This window comes from Bos indicus, chromosome 6 (assembly GCF_029378745.1).
Source record: "Bos indicus isolate NIAB-ARS_2022 breed Sahiwal x Tharparkar chromosome 6, NIAB-ARS_B.indTharparkar_mat_pri_1.0, whole genome shotgun sequence".
Lineage (NCBI taxonomy): Eukaryota > Metazoa > Chordata > Mammalia > Artiodactyla > Bovidae > Bos > Bos indicus.
This window is the reverse complement of record NC_091765.1, coordinates 54,565,896-54,591,338: the sequence shown is the minus strand read 5'-3', so window position 1 is coordinate 54,591,338 and position 25,443 is coordinate 54,565,896.

Genomic DNA, 25,443 nt, shown 5'->3' with positions numbered 1-25,443 from the left:
GAGGAGAGAGAGTGAAGTGGGGCTTGAAGGCTGTCCCAAGTTAAACATATAAATGAAGAGACAGATTCTTTATTACTGCATGATAATCTCTATTATAAATTGGGCAAGTCCTCTCAACAGAAATTTATTTCAACAGTCAGTATGTTGTGTTCCTCATTTTATTACATTGAATATTTTTGTTTCATTCCATGTGGGCCTCACCTTAGTACCCAGACTTTAGGGTTTTATAACATGAAGTGCTATACTGAAAACTTTAAGGAAAGCTGAACTAATTACTACTTTTTTATAATATGTATCTTTTATAATTTAGAGGAGATAATTAGATCTGTCAAGTATTTTAAGTCTATGTTTTGTCTGACAACTGAAAATGAAGCACTTTTTCATGGTAAATAACTGAACCTTTAATCAGAATATTTTTGCTGTTTGAAATTTAATACCAACAAGCTATATGACCTTAATCAAGATTAGTTTGCATATAGGATGTGTTCTTTATTTGAGAACTTCTGACTTGAGGGAAAACTATACAAATTTAGTAAAAGTTTATATTTATTAAAATTTAATGACTGCATGCCCAATTCATAGACCTAAGACTTTGAAACAACGAGAGGGAAATTAATATGTTTTCTTTGGTTATTTTTAGAAATACTCTAGTGAATAATTTGGAGCGAACATAACATGATTTTCAGAAAGTAGGACATATGATGCAGCAAGTAATTATAGACAGGTTAAACATTCATTACCTATGGGGAAAAAACAGTAAAAACTACCTTCTAAGCTGTTTTGAAGAAATAGCTCAGGAAGATGATCTAATTAGAAGTGATCAAAACGGATTGCTCAGAGTGGAAAGATAGTGCTTTAAATTTTGTTATCATTATTTATATTAAAAAACACAAAATGATGCTTATTTTCTTTTTTCTTTTATTTTATTTTATTTTTTTAACTTTACAATATTGTATTGGTTTTGCCATATATCAAAATGAATCCGCCACAGGTATACATGTGTTCCCCATCCTGAAGCCTCCTCCCTCCTCCCTCCCCATTTTCATTGTTGAGTATTTAAAAATATTTTGAAAAATATCAGGTAAAAATCTGCTTAAGTACAAATGAGAAAAATGAATGAAGAATAAGAGAAGAGCACTTTGTATTTTTGGTTTTGATTATTGCCAAAGAACAATTTCAATGATTTGATGAGTATACAGTAGCAAAAATGTCAGAAATCTGCCAAAATTATTAGAATTAATGGCATTTAATTTAAGGACTAAATTTTTCAGTTGATTTTTCTAATACATAGATTCTGGGGTAATAAGGAAAACATAGAGTGATAAACTTAGGGCAGATACAAAATAGAAAATGTGTGCTAACCTGGTGGGCTGCCGTTTATGGGGTCGCACAGCATCGGACACGACTGAAGCGACTTAGCAGCAGCAGCAGCTAACCAATAAAGGAAATATATACAATTGGTGTTAATTTCCTTGTTCCCCTCCAAACACTTAACAGCTCAGCTATTCTGTAAAACATTACAACTATAAAGATCACTTTTTTACATTGAGTATGTATGAAGGGCTTTCTTGGTGGTTCAGCGGTAAAGAATCCTTCTGTCAATTTGGAAGAAGCAGGTTTGATCCCTGGGTGGGGAAAATCCCCTGGAGAAGGGAATGGCAACCCACTCCAGTATTCTTGACTAAGAAATCCCATGGACAGTGGAGCCTGGCAAGCTGTAGTCCAGAAGGTCACAAAATAGTTGGACACAATTTAGTGACTAAACAATAGTAAGGAATTTTATGATAACCTGGTACAACAATATGGCCATTCAGTTCAGTTCAGTTCAGTTCAGTCACTCAGTCATGTCTGACTCTTTGCAACCCCATGAATCGCAGCACGCCAGGCCTCCCTGTCCATCACTGTCTCCCGGAGTTCACTTAAACTCATGTCCATCGAGTCAGTGATGCCATCCAGCCATCTCATCCTCTGTCGTCCCCTTTTCCTCCTGCCCCCAATCCCTCCCAGCATCAGAGTCTTTTCCAATGAGTCAACTCTTTGCATGAGGTGGCCAAAGTACTGCAGGTCAGGAAGCAACAGTTAGAACTGGACATGGAACAACAGACTGGTTCCAAATAGAAAAAGGAGTACATCAAGGCTGTATATTGTCACCCTGCTTATTTAACTTCTATGCAGTGTACATCATGAGAAACGCTGGGCTGGAAGAAGCACAAGCTGGAATCAAGATTGCCGGGAGAAATAGCAATAACCTCAGATATGCAGATGACACCACCCTTATGGCAGAAAGTGAAGAGGAACTAAAAAGCCTCTTGATGAAAGTGAAAAAGCAGAGTGAAAAAGTTGGCTTAAAGCTCAACATTCAGAAAGCGAAGATCATGGCATCCGGTCCCAACACTTCATGGCAAATAGATGGAGAAAAAGTGGAAACAGTGTCAGACTTTATCTTTTTGGGCTCCCAAATCACTGCAGATGGTGACTGCAGCCATGAAATTAAAAGACGCTTACTCCTTGGAAGGAAAGTTATGACCAACCTAGATAGCATATTGAAAAGCAGAGACATTACTTTGCCAACAAAGGTCCGTCTAGTCAAGGCTATGGTTTTTCCAGTTGTCATGTATGGATGTGAGAGTTGGACTATGAAGAAAGCTGAACACTGAAGAATTGATGCTTTTGAACATGGTTTGGAGAAGACTCTTAGTCCCTTGGACTGCAAGGAGATCCTAATATATATATATATATATATATATAATTTCCTGTGTGTATTCTTCCAATAAAATTACTAGGATACAAGCTATTACATCTCTTGAGGGAGGGAGTAAAGATTCATCCTACATCAATAAACAAATATCAGGACTGAAAATAAGATACCATTCTGAGTTATTCTGAGTTATTCTTATCTATCAGTTCCATCTGTAGGTAACTGAATTGAAGGGGGAAATGTATGATAAAAATAGGAATTACAGTGAATTTATGATGGAAAGCTTGATGCTGGCTCCAGAGAGAATAGGAAACTTTTTTCCAAAACAATACAAAAACTAGTTATGGTTATTACAATGGTTACAGTGTCCTGTTTAATGTTAACATTTCATTTAAAATGAAGTGAAAGAAAAGCTAATTGCTCCAGTGAGGAAAATTGCTGTTTAGTTCTCCCCAGGAGGGAGCAAAGCAATGGATGTAAATAAAGAGGGACATAATCACAGCCCTCAGATATGTGAAATATAAGTTTCCTCCAGGGGCCCCTCTTTTGTACTTGAAAACCTAAGGCTACTCGGTCTTGAGTTCACCATGGGGACACTTAAAAAATGTGACGAGTACTTACTAATAGGTCTTATGGGGATGTTCATCTGCTTAGGATTTAAGAAAACAGTGAAAGATAATCACTAAGTATCCATAAGAGGTATGTTTTCCAATCCATTACCTGTGATTTTCTTCATAATTGCAAAATCTCTGCAATGTAGGTCAGTTAAGTGGATTTCTGATGATCAGATAAAGCACTGGAAAACTGAATGTAGAAACCTTGAAAATTGAAGAGAAAGTGTGATTTTCTTCTTTTTTTTTTTGTCTTTCTTTAACTGAATACATTGCTTCACTTAAAGATAAAAAGCCTACATTGGAGGTTATTTCACTCTCTTAAATCAAAGTAATTTAATCAAAATAATGAGATAACCTTCTCCAAGGGTACTTATTTTTCTTAATAATTATAATAACCTACATTTATTGATTGATTTCTTGCTACATATTTACACTCTTATTAAGCCAGACAACACCACCATGAAATAAGTTCTATGTTTATCCCCAGTATACAGCTAAGTAAATTAGGATTCCAAGAAGTTAAGCTCCTTTCCAAAGCCAAACAGTTTGTAAATGATAAAACCTGGAGTCAAAAGTTAGCAAATTTACCAAGTCTAGGTTTTTCACAGCCTGACTTCTCTACAAATGCTTTAGCCCAGTCCATTTAACTAACTTGTATCAAAAATGTTTAAGGTTTATGCTAAATTAAGAAACTGTTTACTTTTCAATTAGACAATAATAAGCTGTATTTAGTTAAAATATTGGGCTTCCCTGGTGGCTCAGCTGGTAAAGAATCCACCTGCAATGTGGGAGACCTGGGTTCAATTCCGATAGAAGAAAATGATTACCTACTCTAGTATTCTTGCCTGGAGAATCGCCATGGACAGAGAAGCCTGGAGGGATACAGTCCATGGGGTTGCAAAGCCTCGGACATGACTGAGTGACTAAGCACAGTACATCACATATCTTAAAAAAATGGTTAAAGTCTGTTCAGTATTGTAAAGATAGCATTTTCTGCATATTGATTTGTACATTCAATGTAAATTCGGCCAAAGACAAAGGTGTGTGTGTGTGTGTGTGTGTGTGTGTGTGTGTGTGTGACTGAGAAGCTGGTTTAAAAATATGTTTGAAAATCAAGCCAAAAAGATAATTTATATAAGAAGAACAGATTTGGAGGGCTTACATGACTAAGTGATTATACAAACAGTTAAAATATAGAGAAATCAACTGGTTAAATAAACATGACTATCAGTAGTGCCAGTCCTTCTTTATATAAAAAGTGCAATATGATTTCTTAATAAATCCTTATATTTTATTTAATTAACATCACATTGGACATTACTTGAATTTTAGAACTGCCTCTTAACTGTTTACAGAGCCAAATATTCCATAAAAATTCTACAGTCATTTTAAAATTTGTTCCTTCTTCCATTTCTCATTCGCAGATATGTGTCAAACATACTGCTTCAATTATCTTCAAAGGTGGTGATGAAATAAATTAGGTTATGTCTTGTGGTGGTTTCTAAAGTGTGCCCCAAAATTATTTGGCATGCCTGCATTTAAAATGTGGACACTAACTTCCTTCAGCTTGAATGTGGGCTGGCCTGAGTGTTGCTAAATAAAAAGATAGAAATGGCGGTGAGTGGTTTTCAAGGCCAGGATATAAAAGAATGCTACTCTTGTTCTCTTTCCTGATTCTTTACTCTGTCAGCCCACCACCCTAAGGACACTCAAAAAACTCATAGGAGACTTCATATGGAACTAAACTGAAAATCTTACCAACACAAACTTGCCAGCCATGTCTGTGAGTCATCGTCAAGACAAATCCTCCAGCCTCCATTTTGTTTATCTCCCTGCTGACAATTTAATGACAACCTTAGGCTTCCCTGGTGGCTCAGTCAGTAAAGAGTCTGCCCGCAATGCAGGACACCTGGGTTTGATCCCTGGGTTGGGAAGATCCCCTGGAGAAGGAAATGGCAACCCACTCCAGTATCCTTGCCTGGAGAATTCCATAGACAGAGGAGCCTGGTGGGCCAGAGTCAATAGGGTCACAAAGAGTCAGACACGACTGATTAACTTTTTATGAGAAACTCTGAGACAGGACTTCTCAGCTAAACTGCCTGAACCACAGGAATTATGAGATTCTACATACTTAATATGGTTTAAACCTCTAAGGTGGAAAGTTGAATTTTAAAGCAACTATTGATAATTAATAAATGTCTGTTCTCAACTCTTTAGGATTTTTCTGGGGATTTATCAGCAGGTATAAAAACAATCATTATTTTAGAAAATTGGCCATCATTTTATGAGAACTGGCTTTAAATATTGTTGAATAGTTATAGGCTTATAACCATATAATTTTGCATTGTGCAACTGCTTAAAAAAATAAGGTTTAATAATGATCAAATTCCTGGTGGATCAGTTGGTAAAGAATCCACCTGCAATGCAGGAGACCCAGGTTTAATCCCTGGAAGAATCCGCCTGCAATATAGGCGACCCAGGTTAAATCCTTGGGTGGGGAAGAGCTCCTGGAGAAGAAAATAGAAAAGAAGAAGCCACTCCAGTATTCTTGCCTGGGAAATCCCATGAACAGAGGAGCTTGGTGGGCTACAATCCATGGGGTCACAAAGAGTTGGACATGACTTAGTGACTAAAACAAATATTTGGAAATGGCAACCCACTCCAGTATTCTTGCCTGGAAAATCCCATGGACTGAGGAGCCTGGTAGGCTACAGTCCATGGGGTGGCAAAGAGTCAGACACGACTGAGCGACTTCATTGATACTGCAATATTATAATTTTTATGAATTCATTTTTCATCAAAAAGTATATAGTCTTAATAAAAACTGGCAAATCAATATTGCTTTAAAAAATGCACATAAAACATACCTGAAAATTGCCCTATTTTGTCTTATATTTCCTTTGTTTCTCAAAATGCTGTGGATTTTAACAATTTAGTCTTTAGAAAACTAGAAGACAGGTTTCATGCAAATCAGTTGGCTCACATATTCTAAAGTAGACTTCTGAATATTCAGAAGTACCGGAAGAAACATTTAATAATGTTTTTATAAGTGTGCTTTCTCTCTCTCTCTGTATATATATATACATATATATTCACATATTATATATATAGCATACTATGAAAAATCATGCTATGAAATGTCAAAAGCCTGTAGGAAATGCAATGTGCTATTATTTATTTTTAATACTGCTACTGTGTATAGGTATTATTTTAAAATGAACCATTTATGTTAACTACTATTGCATACCAGAACCACCTTCAAATGAGCTTTTTAAAAATATTTTATTTTTATCTCTCAGGATTCTGTGTACTTTCTAATTTCTTCTGGATGGTTTTCTTTTGGGAACTCCCAGACATCTGCAAGTAACGTAGCAGCTGGGGATTGAGTCATTCAGAGAATGTAATCCAAGGTGGCTTATTAGGTTAGGAGACCTTGGGCTTTGTGTATGGCAGCTCCAGACACGAAGGGTTAGAAGTAGGAGTTCTCAGGCTAGTGAAGGGCTACTCCTAGCACTTCCATGAATTTATTTCCATTGTATTCATTAGGTCAGGGCAGTCAATGGGCCTACTTAGATTCAAAGAAATATAGACTCCATCTCTTGTTGAGTGAGTGGCCGGATGACATTGCAAAAGAACACATGGGGTAAGAAATATTCTTATATCTATCTTTAGTAAAACAGTTTGCTACATTATATTTATAAACACTTTGACATATATGAGAACCATAATTTTTAGGTTCAGTGAACAATAGATGACAGCGCATATCATCTAGAGCTTCCAACATAGCGCCAATGATAAAGAACCCGCCTGCCAATGCTAGAGACATGAGAGATGCAGGTTCGATCCCTGGGTCAGGAAGATCCCCTGGAGAAATCATGGCAACCAACTCCACTATTCTTTCCTGGAGAATCCTATGGACAGAGGAACCTAGCAGGCTATAGTCCATGGGGTTGCAAAGAATCAGACACAACTGAAGTGACTTAGCACACACACATACCATCTATTTATAATAAAGAAATTTTCTTAATGCAGATTTCCCCAGTTTGACTCAGTTGATAAAGAATCTGCCTATAGTTTGGGAGACCTGGGTTCAATCTCCGGGTTGGGAAGATCCCCTGGAGAAGGGAATGGCTACCCACTCCAGTATTTCGGCCTGGAGAATTCCATGGACTATACAGTCCATGGGGTTGCAAAGAGTCGGACACGACTGAGCAACTTTCACATAATATAGCCCCAGTTTTTTGCCTAAAAATGTTATTATATGAACTTTTGGTCTTCAGATGGTATATTTATGTGTTTTTATCATTTAAATAAATGAATGAGTAATATAAAATAATACCAACTGGATATTAATGTTTATGTTTAAATAATATTAAACAGTAAATTGTGTAATCTGAAATGATTAATTAACATAAATAACTTGTTATTTTTCATAGTAATTATTGAGGGTAGCCAAATATCTCATATGTTAAAGCTGAAACTCCAGTACTTTGGCCACATCATGCGAAGAGTTAACTCATCGGAAAAGACTCTGATGCTGGGAAGGATTAGGGGCAGGAGGAGAGGGGGACGACAGAGGATGAGATGGCTGGATGGCATCATTGACTTGATGGACGTGAGTCTGGGTGAACTCCGGGAGTTGGTGATGGACAGGGAGGCCTGGCGTGCTGTGATTCATGGGGTCGCAAAGAATCGGACACAACTGAGCGACTGATCTGAACTGAACTGTAATATCTCATATTGCTATTCTCATGTAAAACAAATCCTTCATTACTTTATTTATAAAAATGAAAGTAAAATATTAATTTAAATCTAGAGATGGAAACAGACAAACTTTTCCCTGAACTTCTTATTAAAATGCATAACAATTGGTATCTGCCAGAATCCAGTTCTTCCCTGGTGGGTCAGATGGTAAAGAATACTCTTGGAATGACAGAGACCTGGGTTCCATCCCTGAGTCATGAAGATCCACTGGAGAAGGTAATGGCAGCCCACTCCAGTATTCCTGCTTAAAGAATCCCCATAGACAGAGGTGTAGGGAGGGATAATAATAGTTTTATTATTTTATTATTAAAATTTGTGTTTCTCTGTGGCTACTTACAATTCTGATTCACAGATGGTAATTTTTAAATGACAGAGTGATGTTATGAACTACTTCAGCTCATCTCAGTTCAGTTCAGTCACTCAGTCATGTCTGACTCTTTGCCACCCCATGAATCGCAGCACGCCAGGCCTCCCTGTCCATCACCAACTCCCGGAGTTCACCCAGACTCATGTCCATCGAGTCAGTGATGCCACCCAGCCATCTCATCCTCTGTCGTCCCCTTCTCCTCCTGCCCCTAATCCCTCCCAGCATCAGAGTCTTTTCCCATGAGTTAACTCTTCACATGATGTGGCCAAAGTACTGGAGTTTCAGCTTTAGCATCATTCCTTCCAAAGAAATCCCAGGGCTGATCTCCTTCAGAATGGACTGGTTGGATCTCCTTGCAGTCCAAGGGACTCTCAAGAGTCTTCTCCAACACCACAGTTCAAAAGCATCAATTCTTCAGCATTCAGCTTTCTTCACAGTCCAACTCTCACATCAATACATGACTACTGGAAAAACCATAGCCTTGACTAGATGGACCTTTGTTGGCAAAGCAATGTCTCTGCTTTTGAATATGCTACCTAGGTTGGTCATAACTTTCCTTCCAAGGAGTAAGCATCTTTTAATTTCATGGCTGCAGTCACCATCTGCAATGATTTTGGAGTCCAAAAAAAATAAAGTCTGACACTGTTTCCACTGTTTCCCCATCTATTTCCCATGAAGTGATGGGACTGGATGCCATGATCTTCATTTTCTAAATGTTGAGCTTTAAGCCAACTTTGTCACTCTCCACTTTCACCTTCATCAAGAGGCTTTTTAGTTCCTCTTCCCTTTCTGCCATAAGGGTGGTGTCATCTGCATATCTGAGGTTATTGATATTTCTCCTGGCAGTCTTGATTCCAGCTTGTGCTTCTTCCAGTCCAGCATTTCTCATGATGTACTCTGCATAGAAGTTAAATAAGCAGGGTGACAATATACAGCCTTGACGGACTCCTTTTCCTATTTGGAACCAGTCTGTTGTTCCATGTCCAGTTCTAACTGTTGCCTCCTGACCTGCATATAGGTTTCTCAAGAGGCAGATCAGGTGGTCTAGTATTCCCATCTATTTCAGAATTTCCCACAGTTTATTGTGATCCACACAGTCAAAGGCTTTGGCATAGTCAATAAAGCAGAAATAGATGTTTTTTTGGAACTCTCTTGCTTTTTCCATGATCCAGCGGATGTTGGCAATTTGATCTCTGGTTCCTCTGCCTTTTCTAAAACCAGCTTGAACATCAGGAAGTTCATGGTTCACATATTGCTGAAGCCTGGCTTGGAGAATTTTGAGCATTACTTTACCAATGTGTGAGATGAGTACAATTGTGTGGTAGTTTGAGCATTCTTTGGCATTGCCTTTCTTTGTGATTGGAATGAAAACTGCCCTTTTCCAGTCCTGTGGCCACTGCTGAGTTTTCCAAATTTGCTGGCATATTGAGTGCAGCACTTTTACAGCATCATCTTTCAGGATTTGAAATAGCTCAACTGGAATTCCATCACCTCCACTAGCTTTGTTTGTAGTGATGCTTTCTAAGGCCCACTGGACTTCACATTCCAGGATATCTGGCTCTAGGTCAGTGATCACACCATTGTGATTATCTGGATCGTGAATATCTTTTTTGTACAGTTCTTCTGTGTATTCTTGCCATCTCTTCTTAAAATCTTCTGCTTCTGTTAGGTCCATACCATTTCTGTCCTTTATCGAGCCCATCTTTGCATGAAATGTTCCTTTGGTATCTCTAATTTTCTTGAAGAGATCTCTTGTCTTTCCCATTCTGTTGTTTTCCTCTATTTCCTTGCATTGATCACTGAAGAAGGCTTTCTTATCTCTTCTTGCTATTCTTTGGAACTCTGCATTCAGATGCTTATATCTTTCCTTTTCTCCTTTGCTTTTCGCTTCTCTTCTTTTCACAGCTATTTGTAAGCTTAGACAACAATTAAAAGAAAGAGGTTGATGTGATATGTGACTAAAAAGGAAAATAATTCGTTGTAAATATATGGAACTGGACAGTGAAACAATTGATTGAAGAAAAAAAACTAATAACAAACTAAAGGCTCTTGGAAATAATTCCTTGAGAAAAGTTTGCAGACATCATAATGTTACAAATATTAGTATTTATAAAAAATTAAAAATATTCTAATTGATGTAGATAAATAATCTCTTGAAGACTTCTAAATATTAAATAGCTAAGTTTCAGTATTCTTACAGTTGGAATTTGTTACAGTTAGAATTTGAAACAAAGATTAGTGAAATCTATTTAAACTTCTCCATCTCTGCCCTAATTCATAGAATTTCTGAAAGTCAATCCAGCACTTAATGTATTTTTCCTTACTGTTTCTTCTTTTTCATGTAATTTTTGCATTTGCACGTCATCTCACTTTAATTTGGTCCCTTACTTTTAACCTCTGATTTCAAGTGCTCTTCACTTTGAGAGTCACAGCAGCAGCAAACAACAACAGTAAAGAGGTTTTGCTCAGGCAGTGGTGAAAAGCATCATGGTAATGAAAAGGATAATTGTGGCTCCCTGCCTTTGCTATAATTGAAAATTGAGTATAGAGCCTTTTCCATTTAACTTTATTGCCTGAGTTCAAACCACTGTATAGGAAGGAAAGCAACACTAGAGTAATTCCTCTAATGTTGTTTTCCTGTCCATGTGACAGTTTGAAACCTAGCATTAAAGTTAAGCAGAAGAAGCAATTAGATTTATTCAATTACAGCTATGTGAAAGAAGTATAATTATTAGTTGCATTAGTGGAAATGCACTGCTTGCTAAATATTTGTTTACAAGCCTGGCTACTAGGTTTCTTCTACCAGACAGAAAAACTGGTAAGCATTTGATAGAATAGCCCAGTTATATTATTTATGTTTAGTTGCCAAGTCGTGTCTGACTCTTGCAACCCCGTGGACTATAGCCTGTCAGGCTTCTCTGTCCATGGGATTCTCCAAGCAAGAATATTGGCATGGGTTGCCATTTCCTTCTCCATATATAATTTCACTGACTTCTAGTAAAGACTATTACATTGTGGCAATTGTAGTAACTGGACTAATGACTTTAATGCTGAATGAACATTGTGCCTTGACTTTAGTATGAGGCACATTTCATCAGAATCACATATTATGTTAAAGTGTCATTTTAAAAGCTGGTAAAGTTAGAGGGCAAATAGGATGTTATCTGGAGGAAAGAACACCATGGTATTTGTCAACAATTTTTATTTTAATAAAGTTTCTGAAATTTATTATGTGGTCCTGGAAAACAAAGTTTTCCAAGCTTTGCATTCAATCCTTGAGTTGAGAAGATCCCCTGGAGAAGGGAACGGCTACCCACTCCAGTATTCTGGCTTAGAGAATTCCATGGACTCTATAGTCCATGGGCTCACAAAGAATCAGACATGACTGAGTGACTTCCACTTTTTTTGAAAAACGAAACATGGAAAATTTAGATGTGAGTCAGATAGCCTGTATTTGAAACCTCATAGCCTCTTTTCAGTGCTGTAATTTTGGATAAACTATTCAACTTATTGGCAACACATCATTAAAATATGTACAAGTTGTATGCAAGTAGATGTTAAATGGTAGGGACATTTGCTTCTTTTCAAAATGAAATAATGGGGATACCCTCCCATCTCCAAAAGCTAAAAAAAAAAAAAAAAAAGTACACAAGATACATTAAATCCATTTTCATCAAGGTACTGGAAATTAAGCAACAAAAAACACTTGTCCCTGAGAGATTGGAATAAAAAGAGGTGAGCACTGTGATTTTTCAGCTTTCTTCTTGGAAAGGATTTCCAGGATGTAGCATAGGGCAAGAAGCCTAGGAATAACCTTCTGGAGTTGAGGAGATGAAGCTTAATGTTTGGGAGACTATGATTGCTAGGATTTACAGAGTAAATCACTTTAGAAAAGAGAGAAGCTACACAGAAAGAAGCTCTGAAAATTCCCACAGGGTGTCATTTGGGTCTTCAGGAGGATGCTGATCAGCAGTGCTGCTCCTCATATTCTAAAGGACCTGGGTTAGTTCCTGTTATAACCAACCATAGCAGAAATCCTTAAAAACCATGGGGCATCCAATAAGCTATTCAAAATTGTTTTGCATCTAGATTTGGATAAATTTATCCTACCTTAAACATGATTATTTTCTCACCTAACACGGCTTAAAAACAAGAAGTGATAGAATCAAGCTAGCTCCAAGTAACTAGCTAAATCCCAGAGCAAAAGCTCAAGGATGTTCATACAAAAACAAAGATATGGTGCCTAAATAAAGGTAAAATACAAAGTCTGTCACTGAATAAAAATCATTAGTTATCTAAGAAAGTAGAAATTACAACCTGTAGGATGGAGGAAAATACCCAAACAAAACTGTCCCAGATATGAAAGAGATGATTGAATTAATTAGTAAGGACATTGAAACAGTTACATAACTGTATTTTATATGTTCTCAAAGCTCAAGGGAAAAATGATCATATGAAGTAGAGACTAGGAGCATATGAAAGTGAAAGGAAGTGAAATTTTTAGAGATGAAAACTGTCATGTCTGAGTAAAAAATATACAAAATATGATTAAAAACAGATTAGACATTGCATGAGAAAAGAGCAATAAATTTGAATAGATAACAATGTAAACTAGCCAAAATAGAGAGAGAAGAAAATATGTTTTAAAAATCAGCAGAGCATTAGTTATTTGTGAAAGAATTCTAGGTGGCCTAGTGTATACAATTAGAATTCTTGAAGGTGGGCAGAAGAAAAAAATGTATTTCACAAAAATGGCTAAAAATAATCCAAATTTCTTGAAACTATAAACTCACACATAAAGAAAGTTAATTAACCCCAAGCACTAGAAATATAGATTAAATATACATAATCAGATTGCTTACAACTAGCAAAAGAAATGGAGAAGGCAATGGTAACCCACTCCGGTACTCTTGCCTGGAAAGTCCCATGGGCGGAGGAGCCTGGTAGGCTGCTGTCCATGGGGTCGCACAGAGTCGGACACGACTGAAGCAACTTAGCAGTAGCAGTTAGCAGCAAAAGAAAGAATATCTTAAAAGCAACCAAAGGGAAATGCCACATGATGTACAAAGGATAAAAAATAGGAACGACACAAATTTTTATCAGTAACAATGCAAACAGCAGACAGTTGTGGAGTTTGGGACTATTCTACAATACAGCCCTCTTTTCTGTCAACAATTGTTAAATTTTGGACCCTGAAGTACTCAATTTTGATAATTTTCTATAAGACTCACAAAACTCACTGAAAGCTATTATACTTATAGTAACTATTACAACAAGAAGAAACGGATTAATACCAGCTAAGGAATAAAAGTGTGAGGCCAAGTCCAGGGATGTTCTACACATGGAAATTTCAATTGTCTCCTCCTGGTGGATTTTTGGAAAGCATTAATTTTCCTGGCAGGAATATATGAAAATTGGAAGACTACTCCCAAATAGAAAAGTTTCCAGCACCTTGGTGCTCAGATACTTCGTTGATGTTTGGTCATGTGAACACTATTAACTGCCCAAAGAACTTATTTCAGTCTTAGCCCTTCCAGCAGTGAAGGCTGATAATGTGACCTAAAATCTCCACCATAAATCACATTGTTAGACTTTGGCATGGCCCCAAACCTCAAAGTTATTAAAAAAAAGACACTTTTATCAGGAAGGATATTCTAGGAGCCTAGAGATTATCACCTCCTGGGAGATGAGGGCAAAAGTCAGACCTCTCTTTGAGCAAGCTTAAATTATTTTAGTGCAGCGGATCAAGGTTTTTAAAGTGTACCAACCCAGAGTTCTATATCAATGAATGTATTTTAAAAATTAGGCAAAGACTTATTCAGATATAAAAAATTGAAAGAATTTATCAACTGTAATATCATACTACAAGAAATGTTCAATGCAATCCTACAAGCAGAAAGAAAATGATAAAAGATGATGTCTGGGTCTACAAAAAGCAACGAAGAGCACCACAAATAGTACTATGTAAGTAAATATGATGTTTTTCTTATTATTTCAATTCCTTTCAAATATCATATATTTTAAATATACACTTGATGATATGAGATTTATAATACAGGTATAAATAAAATATATAGCAACAGTAGCACAAAGACCCAGAGAAAGACAATGGAAATACACTATTACATCATCTAATGTTCAAGCTGGTTTTAGAAAAGGCAGAGGAGCCAGAGATCAAATTGCCAACACCTGCTGGATCATCAAAAAGGTAAGAGAGTTCCAGAAAAACATCTATTTCTTCTTTATTGACTATGCCAAAGCCTTTGACTGTGTGGATCACAAAAACTGTGGAAAATTCTGAAAGAGATGGGAATACCAGACCACCTGACCTGCCTCTTGAGAAACCTGTATGCAGGTCAGGAAGCAACAGTTAGAACTGGACATGGAACAACAGACTGGTTCAAATAGGAAAAGGAGTCCGTCAAGGCTGTATATTGTCACCCTGCTTATTTAACTTCTATGCAGAGTACATTATGAGAAGCTCTGGGTTGGAAGAAGCACAAGCGGGAATCAAGACTGCCAGGAGAAATATCCATAACCTCAGATATGCAGATGAAACCACCCTTATGGCAGAAAGTGAAGAGGAACTAAAAAGTCTCTTGATGAAAGTGAAAGAGGAGAGTTAAAAAGTTGGCTTAAAGCTCAACATTCAGCAAACTAAGATCATAGCATCTGGTCCCATCACTTCATGGGAAATAGATGGGGAAACAGTGTCAGACTATTTTTCTGGGCTCTAAAATCACTGCAGATGGCTATTGCAGCCATGAAATTAAAAGATGCTTACTCCTTGGAAGGAAAGTTATAACCAATCTACATAGCATATTCAAAAGCAGTAACATTACTTTGCCAACAAAGGTCCATCTAGGCAAGGCTATGGTTTTTCCAGTGGTCATGTATGGATGGGAGAGTTGGACTGTGAAGAAGGCTGAGTGTCAAAGAATTGATGCTTTTGAACTGTGGTGTTGGAGAAGACTCTTGAGAGTCCCTTGGACTGCAAGGAGATCAAACCAGTCCATTCTGAAGGAGATCAGCCCTGGGATTTCTTTGGAAGGAATGATGCTAAAGCTGAAACTCCAGTACTTTGGCCACCTCATGCAAAGAGTTGACTCATTGAAAAAGACTCTGATGCTGGGAGGGTTTGGGGGCAGGAGGAGAAGGAACGACAGAGGATGAGATGGTTGGATGGCATTACCGACTTGATGGATGTGAGTTTGAGTGAACTCCGGGAGTTGGTAATGGACAAGGAGGCCTGGCGTGCTGCAATTCATGGGGTTGCAAAGAGTCAGACATGACTGAGCGACTGAACTGAACTGAACTGAACTGAACAAAGCTTAAAAAACAAGTTAAAGTATCAAAACTTACATGAGATAAAGGTTCTCATGCTTTACAGGAAGTACTAAACTACTGTTGATGAAAGATAAATTGAAGGTGAATACCATAAATTTTAATGCACATAATTAAACAGCACAATGATTTGTTATTGCTGATAAACCAATGAAGTATATGTAGTAGTAAAATTACTCAAACCAGAAGAAATCACCTCTGTCCATTTAATTCCCCAGGCAAGAATGCTAGAGTGGGTAGCCATTCCCTTGTCCAGGGGATTTTCCCAACCAGAGATTGAATCCAGGTCTCCTGCACTGCAGGCAAATTCTCTATAGTTTGAGCCATCAGGGAAGCTTCATATAAACATATACTTGAAACTAAATGGAAGTTATAGCTGAGTATGGAAGAATTACCATTTCTCATTTTGATCACAGCGTTTCTTTGTCATGCTGAACCTCTCAATCCTTTCTACTGAGAGGGTAACAGGCAGAAAGGCCAAGGGTCTCAAAATGGAGGAAATAGCCTGCAAGTGTCAGACATTTTTATCTCTCTTAAGGGCCAGGAGGAAACAAACTAGGGATATTCTTTCCTTCTCTATACAAATTTAAAAGGAGGTTTCTCTTTAAATACTGTGTTGCCATAATGACACCTGGTTTCACCTGAAGTTAACTATTCTCAAACCTAGAGATAACCAATGCCTTTTTCTTATGGAAATGTTTGTCTTAAGCTATGCTAATGTACTATGCATTTACCCCAAACTCTGTCTTCAAGTGGGTTCCGCCTCACAGCTCAGAACCTACTTGACAAACCAGTATGTTATACTCAGATATTGTTCCCCTAATCTATGTAAATTAAACCATTTGTATGGTGGTCTGCCCTTCTTCAAGATTCAAGTTAATCGTTTTATGGCCCAGGATAAACTATTTGGTGCCAAGATTATCCCAAAATGCATCTTATGCGTGAGGGTCCTTGTGCCATTCTGAATTTTAAGACATTCCTTTCTTTCATTAACAGACTGCTAGTGACTATATAACATCCAGCTGAAGACTAGCAGGGGGGTACTCTTTCTGCCCCCTTCTGATGCCTATGTCAGAAGCTTTCTCTATCTCCTTTATACTTTAATAAAACTTTATTACACAAAAGCTCTGAGCGATCAAGCCTCGTCTCTGGCCCCGATTGAATTCTTCTCCTCCGGGGGCCAAGAATCCCTGAGTCTTTCCGTGATTCAACAACAACCTTTCACTACAATCTTTTGTTTTCAAATAACACCCATGTGGCAGGAGTTATTTCCCTAGGGCAGTGACACAAACTTTCATTTCTGAAATACTGAGACCTTGTGTTAGGATGTGGATGAAGAGACTTCCTATTACCTTTTACACTACATAAGCAGAATATGAAAGACCTAAGAGATTCCTTTTGTTCTATTCATGCTGCTTTCTGTTGCTGTTTTAGTCATTCCCTATCCCTGAGTTCAGTCAGACTCAGTCCTCTGTGACACTTAACCACCTCACCCCCACCTTTTTTTTTTCTTTTGTCGTATGTATATATGAGAGACAAGAAGCCTGAAAGACCTGGGTGCTTCTGTGTGTGCTCAACCACCCAGTTGTGTCCACCTCTTTGTGACCCCATGGACTGTAGTCCACCAGGCTCCTCTGTTCATGAAATTTTCCAGGCAAAAATCCTGGAGTGGGTTGCCATTTCCTCCTCCCTCCCAAATTAGTAGGAATAGTATCATCTCTTGTTGGAAACATTCCTTCCTTGCTTGCTAAAACATTTAAGTCAATAGCGTACCTGGATACTGGTATAGGAAACAATAATTTTGAAAAAGGATCATATAGAAAATCATGTAATATATTAGGCTTCGCTGGTGGCCCTGCATGCAATGCAGGAGACACGTGCAGAATTCTCAGGTTCAGTCCCTGGGTTGGGAAGATCCCTGGAGAAAGGTAATGGCAGCCCACTCCAGTATTCTTGCCTGGAGAATCCCATGGACATATGAGCCTGGAGGGCTACAGTCTGTGGGGTTGCCAAGAGTTCGACACAACTAAGCAACTGAGCATGCATGCATGTAATGTATTAACTATTTAGTACATTTCCACCCTGTGTGTTACATCCTCAGGTGTATGAGATGTGGGAAAAGTAGCACCAATTTGCCCATGACATCCTGTAGGACAGTATAAAAAACTTACCAGAAACCTTAAATAGAATATCTTATCTTTTTCATGAGTTAACCTCACTGGATGAATGAAAAGAACAATACATTCCTTGAAGATGGTAACCAGTTTTATCTGATGTAAGGAAGTGTATGGCTTCCATCTCTTACAATATGTCCACTTGTATCTTTATAATCACATGTTTATTGACTTCACTGAGCAAAAATTAGATAGCTGTGGAAGAAGACCAACTCACATCCATAAAAAGGTCATTTTGTCCCAATTTATTGGGAATCTTTTATAATCATTCAGATAGACAAATATTCTCATCCTTTGTGAAATGCAAAAAAACTAATTTTCATGCACTTCTCCCCTCCACCAAGTTTAATCAACTAATTGGCAATCTTCCTCTTGTTCCCTCTTTTACACACATGACTTTTTGAAGGAATCAGAAAGTAGGATAAAACTTCTATTTGCTGGAGATAACCATTTCAAATATGTACTCAGAAATTATTAAAAAACATTGGTTGGCATTCTATTAGTCCCAATTGCCATAATTCCTCAGTTTAACCAGTGGAAAGTAGCAAGTAGAAGCCTTTGGATCCCCAGAAATCAATGTCAATTTTCAGGAGAGATTGGAAGATTTTCCATCCATAGTTTACAGTGGAACTGGTAAATAACTGTCATTGTTTAGTTGTTAAGTTGTGTCCGACTGTTTTACAACCCCATTGACTGTAGCCCACCAGGCTCCTCTATCTATGGGGATTTCCCAGGTAAGAATACTGGAGTGGGTTGCCATTTCTTTCTTCAGGGGATCTTTCCAACCCAGGGATTGAACTCTGTTTCCTGCTTTGGCAAGTGAATTCTTTACCATCTGAGCCACCTGGGAAACCCTAAATAACCATAAATTATCATCATTCAAATTATTTGGCCCCAGTAAACTGGTTGAGATTGGATCTGCACACAGAGTAAGAAGCCATGGTTCTCTACAACAGTGGTTCAAAGCCATGTCTAATTTCCCTACCTGATTTTTATTTGTTTTCATAACAAATAAAATAGGACCTTGTTAGACTGTCCTTCTGTTTTATTCTAACTGGCTACAAGAATAAATACCTCAAACCAAAAATCACTGTGAGTCATAATTTTAGTTTACTGTGTCAACGGCCTCTTATGTAATTGTTCAAACCATACCTATAGCAAGCAAGTACTATTATTTCCCTTTTAACATTTAAGAATTTTCTTTTATATCCATTGAAATCCCTGGCCTAAAATACTTCTCAAAGTTGTTTCATCCCTTCCCTGTATATTTATTGGGATCTTCAAAAAAGATTGTTCACTTTCCCTCTTGTAATTTATCATCATTTGAGTACTAGCATGATTATTGCTAACAGTTATATATAACTAAATATGTACCAGGAAATTGTCTCAAATCTTTAATGATATTATTTATTTCTCATAATAATCCTATAAGAAAAGCACTATTAAAATTCCATTTTACAAAGAGGAAATGCAGTGACTTGTGAAAAGTTACTTATTTGAGCAGTAGTTGGTCATGTCATAAGTGTTAAAATTACTACTGCATTTTCATTTCCATACTCTTTGGAGTCTTTACTAATATCAAGGAATGTTTGGCATCTCAACTTAATTTACTTGGTGACATAGCTGAAGCTAGGTTTCATTCAACAGCCAAGCAAAAAATCAAAACCATTCCCAGAGGTTCCAATTTGCCTATTAAGGGAAACAAAAACAACAACAGACATAAAAGTCTGTCTGAGTCAGTGAATCCCAACCTTGGCTTCACATTACCTGGGGACCTTGTAAATATTATTGATGACAAGGCCACACCCAAACCAATTAAATTAGTCTCTTGGATAGATACTTAAGCATATTTTTTAAAGGATTTTCTAGAAAGGTGAAAACAGCCTGATCAACTAGATAATAAATGACTATGTTTAAGGGATAAGAGGATGAGTTGGAGTGTGGCTATGCAGTCTTCAGAATCGCTCAAATAATGATTCTAAGACTATTTCCCATTCTTCAACAGTGTGTCTGGTTACATTAAACATCTGGTTAAGACTGTGAGTTCAACTGATGACATTCATCCATCGGTAGGAAAAAATGATGCATTTGGATTTTGGTTAATCATCCCTGTAGCTACAACAGCTAGACTATTTTAGCACAGATATAAAATGTCTCAAAGCCTCAGATCACAATATTTTAAAAGATGTGTTTATCTTTTAGAAGTAGCCACTCAGACCCGTAGTCTTTGAATTACTGGTATTCTTTATTCTTTATGACAACGATGACAACAGGTACTTGTTCCTCAGAGTTTTGCTGTTAATGGACAGTTCATTTTAGTGTCCATTAGCAATAATTTATTTTGCCATTTCATAACTATATGCCATGGGATGGCAGTACCTTTTACTACTAATTGATTTCTTATTGCCTTCAACAGCAACTAAGCCAGATAATCAAGCCCAGATCAGTTTTCCCACTTCTTCCTGAGGTTATGTTGACTATAAACCCAATACACTTCAACTCATCATGTTGCAAAAATAGAGCTTTTTATTACCTTAAACAAATTGCTTCTCATATATTGTATCTCCCTAAAGGTTTTTCTTGATCAACTTTTCAAGTGCAAGTTCTCTATTTTGTCTTCTATAATTATACACACTTTATATTTATTTGATTTTTTTTTTTTTTTGTATTATAAACTGTCTCTTCCACTGGATTATTAGTTCATAAGGGTAACATAAGTGCCTAATTTTCTCATATCTACACCTCAGATACCTATGAATAGTGTATAATTCTGCTCAATCATGCTTAGTATATACAAGCACACATAACACATGCATGTAGATGCATAATTTATTAAGTGCCATAGAAAATTTGTTCAAAGACAGCCAGTGACAACTCTTTCTCTTTTGGTACCTAGATGCTGCTCTTTCCATCAAGAGATGGAGTCCATTTTCTTCCCTTTGAATATAGACTGGCCTCATGACTTGTTTTGACCTATAGATTGCAAAGGATGTAAAGCTGTGAAAATTCCATTCTTAGATGTTAAGAGTAATGATACCTCTTTTTCTGTTTTCATGGAACCCAGCTACCATTCCATAGGGAAGTCCAGGATATTCTGCTGGAGATGCCACATGATGATAATAATATGGTTTGTATGTTATATTGAGAATAAATAGTATTCTTAGTATGCTATACTAAGGATAAATACTATAATATGTTTCCAAAATACTAAATAAGAGTTCAGAAGAGGGAGAGGTAGAAAAAAAGACAAATGTTTACTACAGGTATACTATGAACACACATTTTATATTGACCTCATATATTAATTAACATTTTGAATATTAAATTTCCAAAACTATATAACACAAAGCACTTATAAACAAGCTACTGAACATCATTTTCACATTTTCTGTAGCCATGTTCTACTCTGAATCCAACTAACTTTTAGGCTAACAAACATTTCATATAGTTTGGGGGTAATTAGGAAGTACAAAGCAGATATGTTTTCTCTTCTAAACTTGTTGATATTCTAATATGAAGATAAGCAAGTTATCAGTCTTGTTAGCACAAATGTGATAAAGTTTGTTGATCAGAAACACAGGTACCATGGGACTTCTAGGAAGGGCACCTTGGTAAGGTTTGGGAATTTAGAGAAGGTCACTGAAGGAGAGATCTCAGTGATTAACAAAGAAAACATGATGGAGGAGAAAAGTGAAGGAATAAGGCAAGTAAGAATCTTTCTTGATGGCTCAGTTGGTAAAGAATATGCCTGCAATGCAGGAGACCCAGGTTCAATCCCTAGGTCATGAAGATCCCCTGTAGAAGGAAATGGTGACCCACTACAGTATGCTTGCCTGAGAAATCCCATGGACAAAGGAGCCTGGCAGGCTACAGTCCATGTCTATGGGTTCACAAAGACTCGGACATGACTGAGTGACTAACAAGGCAAGTAAGGACATACCCATATGTGAAGGCCCAGTAAGTTGGATCACAAAGCACACAGTGCTGAGCAAAATGAAAGAGTCAAGTCATAAGGAAACACCTAAAAATAGTTTTCAGGAATTTGGACATTATTGTGACTGTGATAGGAAATTATTGAGGGTCTTAGATTAAAAAAAGAGACATAATTATGTCTACAAATTTAAAAATATAACATTTCTATAGGGTGGAGTATGAACTGGTGAAAGATAAGACTGCAAAAAGCTGTTGTATCAGTTCAGACAAGAAAGAGTGTTTGCCTAATATAAAGTAGCAGCAGTAAGGATAGACATTCACATGAATGATTATCCTATTTTAAGGAAGTAAAAATCTATCAGTCTCGGTGATTAGATGTAGGAATGAAGGAGATGAAGGGGCAAGGATGATACTCAGATGTCTGGCTTGAATAACGGGGTGTATGATCTTGAATTTAATGATCAAAGAAAACTGACATAAGGAGAATAATTTCTTTATAAAGTTTTCTATGTTTATTGGATTCAAATATCTAATTAAATGTATTCCTTTAAACTTACTACTACAGCTTGCATAGATGAGTGACCATCTTCCACACATAAGTAGACCTTTGTATCATGTAGCTTAATATTCTCATAGAGAAGTTCTGCCTGATTTTGTTTTACTGTCATACATAATCTCATAATTGAGGGCAAAATTCATTTTTCCTGAGTATTTGTAAGATCTTAAATTGATTGTCTAAAAGTTTTTCATAGACTAGGTAAAAATTTTAACCAGAAGTGAATAGGGCAAACCCACTTTTGTCTTCTCTTATGTCAACATGAAGTACTGGTTAGTTCTTCACAAACAGACTAAATGAATTGACCTTGTGACATTATTTCCAGTAACCTCTTTATATTTTTATATATCTTGTGTATGATTTTTTTCACTTACAGTACTGTATTATGACTTCTAATTATTGTATTATATAAAAACATAAATTTAATAGGTAAAATTTTATTATTCTACACTCATAATCTATATGAGTGTACTTGAAGTTTGAAACAAACAGAAAAAATGACATGTACACTATTAATTCTCAAGAAAACTGATAGATTATATGTTTTATTCTAAAACAAAGGAACTATATGAAACAAGCTTAATATTTCATGGCAGTAATCTGTTATTTCCATAACAAATGATTGGTGAAAGCCATTTCCTTTTCTTTTTGAAATACTGTTCAAATAGAAAAAGTTTTTCTACTCTCAGAACTCTTGTAGTAATATTTTAGGAATTATTAATTTGCTTTCACTACTCAAGAGAATTAGTGCAGCAATGATGATGGCTTCCGGTTTTGTACCTCTAGCCAAGATCCCTAATAAGTATCGAATTCATACATCCATTTAGACATTCAAATGGATATTTCACAAGAACTTCAACTTTAATAGCATCTCTAAATTTGCAAGGTTGACTATTCCCTATTTCTTTTCCTGGTAAAAGCATTCATCTTAAACTCAATAACTTTTGAACAGTGGAGACATACTAATTTTTCTTTTGGAACCCATGTCAACAAACTAGTATTGTCCTAGATTTCTCTCTCTTAACTCCCTTAAATATCTCATTTACTAAGCATCTTATAATAATGTTCCTACCATTCATCTTTTTTCTTTCTAAATGCTATTTGTCTATTTAAGAATTTGTCATTTATCACTTCATCTATTCAAAATTACATCTTTCTTAGTTAACCACTTTTCCCATTTCCAATTTATCCTTTATAATGTCTCCAAAATTATCACTCTCAACAGGGGAAGCTAATCATAGTAAAACTATCCCCAGTCAATAATCTTTATTAGTTTGCAGTTACTTAAAGGCTGAAATCTCAATTCCATTGCAAAATAAAAAGGATCTTTTGTTTTTATCCCTTGCCACATTGGTGACAATTTATTAGATGATTATCTTGAACTCTTCATGCCAACGCATTTGTTGTCTTCTCTATCAGAAAGTTCTTACTCCATTAGTTGGTTGAGTTCATGGGTGGAAATGCCTATTTATTTAAATTTCAACTCAATACCTTTCTGATTCTCCTTCCTAAAGATCTTTCTAAACCACTCATAACTCCTTCAGATTTTCCATTGAATCATTTATTAAATTATTATTTAAAATTTTTAATGTATTTTGTCAGAACACACATATGTAGGTTCATATATAAATATATACACATATGCATATAGATATATTTTGCTATATTACACATATGTATATATCTATATATACATTTAATATAATTATATGCATCAAATTTATTGAGTTCAAAATGTAGATTTTGGGATAATGGGGCAAAGTTTGCCATGTCTTATTGTTTGACTTCTTAGAACCCAGGACAATGACTGCCATGAAATATGTATATGGTAAATGTTAAATGAATGAGTAAATCAGTGAATAATTTTAAAATAACAGTAGTAAATATTTACTAAGCGTTCAATTAACTTCTGCCTGTTTTATGGAATGATGTGAACCTTAACTATGTAATTTGATTTTAGCTGCCATTTATGCCTCATTCATTTTTAGTTATGTCATCTGGGAGAACAAGCAGCAAACAAAAACAATTCAACAACTAACCAAAATTTAACAAATAGTGTTTCTCTACAAATTGTCTCCATAGATTTTAAGGTGAAACCAAGTTACCTTCACGCTGTACTGTGCTTAGTCACTCAGTTGTGTCCAGTTCTTTGGGACCCGTTGAGTGTTACCCACCAGGCTCTCTATCCATGGAATTCTTCAGGCAAGAATACTGGAGTGGGTTGCCATTCCATTCTGCAGGAGATCTTCCCAACCCAAGGATAGAACCCAGGTCTCCTGCATTGCAAGCAAATTATTTACCATCTGAGCCACCAGGGAAGCCCAAGAATACTGGAGTAGGTAGCCTATCTCTCCTCTATCCCTTCTCCAGGAGATCATCCTGACCCAGGAATCGAACTGGAGTCTCTTGCATTTTAGGCAGATTCTTTACCAACTGAGTTCTTGGGAAGCTGAACTTCAGGAATTGGTGTTAAGTCATCCATTGAATTCCACAAGTAATTAATTACTGGATCTGAAGTTTTGTATATGTTTCTGAACTATAAGCACAAATATATCTACCCTTTCTTTATGTGGCATCACATCATACATCTTCCTCACAAAGGAGTGGTGGGGTAAAGAACAGTAATAGGTTTGATATAATGCCTTAATTTCAAACTAAGGAAGATTGATGATGATAAATTCTGTTTCATATGTGACTTTGTTTCCTCAAGGTGAAACAAGATGGGGATATTTTGTAGTTGTTTCCATGCTTCTTCAAAACTAGGTTAGCTGAGAATGAATAAACATCAGAGACTCTGTGAAGTAAATAGAAAAATACAATGTCTCATTTGCAAAAGGGAAAAAAAATGGACTTTTTACAGAATCAGTAAATGCTAATAGGTTGTGTACAGTAACAATAGTGAAACATCCAATTAATTATTTTCTTTCTTTCTGTTTCTTTTGTTTTTCTTTTCTTTCCTAAATATCTCCCTATATATAGTCTTTCTAAATTTT